The following is a 2,661-nucleotide window of genomic DNA, read 5'->3' as shown; positions in this document are numbered from 1 at the left end:
AGAGCTTGCTTCAGGCCAATCCTTGTCTGGGATAAAAGAACAGCATCGTCAGCATACATTAATCTTGAAACCTTTCTGCTACCTGCGAATGAGGGACCATGAGTATCAATTGAATGAAGGCATGTGATTAAAGAGTTAACATAGATGTTAAATAAGAAGGGAGCCAAAAGGCAACCTTGTCTGACTCCTTTTTGCACTGGAATTCTTTTCGAATGTTTCCCATCTTGTGTGAGCCTTATTTGGATGTCATTATTTTCGTGCAGTTTAATTAATATAAGCAATAGCCTTCTATTGATACCCATGTCAGCCAATTTGGCCCAAAGCCTTCCCCTAGAAACAGAGTCAAAGACCGCCTTGAGGTCCACGAAGGCTGCATACAAGGTATCCTTCCAATGTTTCACATATTTAAAAATAAAATAATCTAGGACCAAGCAATGATCAATAGTAGCATGACCGGGTGTGAAACCAGCTTGTTCAGTTTCAAGTCACTTGCTATAATCTAGCCATTCACACAGGTTCTGACAGAGATGTTTGGTATATAACTTAGAAATCACGTTCAGAAGACTAATTGGTCTGTAGATTGATGTGTCATAGGGGCGACCCTTTTTAACTAAAGGAACAATTATAGCCAAGCCCCAGTCTTTGGGAATCTGAGTTGAGGCATCTATATAGGAAAAAAGATTGGCTAAGACTGGAGTCCACCAATCTATGTGCGGTTTTAAAAGCTCACCAACTATAAAGTCACCTCCTGGGGCTTTTCCAGATTTCAACTGTGATATTAACAAGGTAGTTTCAGATACAGAGACTGGAGGCCATTGTGTGGAGTGATCTAAAAGAATACCAGGAGCAGCAAGATACTGCTGATCTCTAAATAAGCTAGGGTTGGGAGCATTAGAGGTCTTGATTTGTATATTGGAGATGATTTTCCAGGAGCTGACATTATTTTTTTCTCTAGTGGCCTTAATAAGGGATTGCCATAAAAGGGAATCAGCAGCTCTTTTTTTTGGCTTTTAACAGCTCCTTGTATTCCTTTTTCTAAAGTTATAATTCTAGTTTATAATTCTGGATTTTGTCGAGAGGCCCTAAAGTACTATCTGAGAGTCTATTTCGCTTGGGTGCACTCACAATCAAAACTTCGGCGGCAAGGAATGGTTACTACCTTTCCCACAGTTTCCTTGCACAGAAAATTAACTCTGGCTGCGATCACACGTAACAGAAGCCACACAAGTGAGACGGAAAACAGCCGGAGTTTCCGGGCGCAATCTCACCAGCACATCTGGGAAGCATAGCACTCCCGTGGCTCAACCGAGGCTTCCAGCCGAAACTGCGTGGCAAAAAACTAGTACCTTGGAGGTACTAGTTTCCGGAAACTGCGGGGCAAGGGCGGGCGTCTGATCGCGTTTCCAGTGGCATCCGGCGCCCGCCCATGTCCCCTTGCAAATAAGGTGTTTATTTTTTGTCCACGTCTCTGTGGATGTGCATGCGCACCCAACGGAGCATGCGCATTTGTCATGTACACAAAAATAAAATTTTTTCTCTAGTGGCCTTAATAAGGGATTGCCATAAAAGGGAATCAGCAGCTCTTTTTTTTGGCTTTTAACAGCTCCTTGTATTCCTTTTTCTAAAGTTATAATTCTAGTTTATAATTCTGGATTTTGTCGAGAGGCCCTAAAGTACTCTCTGAGAGTCAATTTCGCTTGGGTGCGCTCACAATCAAAACTTTGGCGGCAAGGAATGGTTACTACCTTTCCCACAGTTTCCTTGCACAGAAAATTAACTCTGTTCAGGATGTCTACCTCCAAACACCCAAAATTAAACCCCTGCCAATTCATAGAAATCCCCAGTTTCTTTTTCTTTCCTTCTAATGAAAAATCCTAAATAATAGGTGGGAGCTGTAGGTGGAAATGATAATATGAGCTAATTAGAAACATTCCATCCTCCCCACCGTCCCATTGAGTCCCGGCAGGGGACAGCGAGCACTCGGGGGGGGGGGGTCCCCTGCTGGTGGGAGGCAAATGGCAAGCCTAGATATGTATCAAATACCGTGGGCTGGACCTAGCCAGCTTTTCACTCGGTTTCACCTGATTCACGCAGTTCCTTAGTACAAAAACATGGCTTTTGTCCATGCAGTTCCCATGATCCCCTGCATTGCCTTTTTGGTAGTCAAAGGGGATTCCCTCCTCAATATGATTTATAGAATAAAACTGCCTCTAAGCTGAGTTAGTGTGAGCTAGCTCACAGTTTTTTAGCCTCCGGCTCACACATTGTTGTCTTAGCTCAGCAAGGGATGGCTCCAGAGCCAACTAATTTATGCAACAGCCAAATTGCTCGCTCACAACTCGAATGCCAGTAGAAGAGAAGAAGAAGAAGAGAAGAAGAGATTGGATTTATACCCCGCCCTTCACTACCCAAAGGTGTCTCAGAGCGGCTTCCAAACTCCTTTCCCTTCCCCTCCCCACAACAGACACCCTGTGAGGTAACAGAAGAAGAAGAGATTGATTTATACCCCGCCCTTCACTACTTGAAGGTGTCTCAGAGCGCCTTACAAACTCCTTTCCCTTCCCCTCCCCACAACAGACACCCTGTGAGGTAGGTGGGGCTGAGAGAACTCTTGACAGAAACTGCTCTTTTTCAAGGACAGCTGTGCCAGAGTTATGGCTT

The sequence above is a fragment of the Gekko japonicus genome, unplaced genomic scaffold, assembly GCF_001447785.1.
Source record: "Gekko japonicus isolate JY-2015 unplaced genomic scaffold, Gekko_japonicus_V1.1 scaffold1489, whole genome shotgun sequence".
Classification (NCBI taxonomy): Eukaryota; Metazoa; Chordata; class Lepidosauria; order Squamata; family Gekkonidae; genus Gekko; species Gekko japonicus.
The sequence above is the reverse complement of the archived record's forward strand: the minus strand, read 5'-3'. Positions refer to the sequence as shown.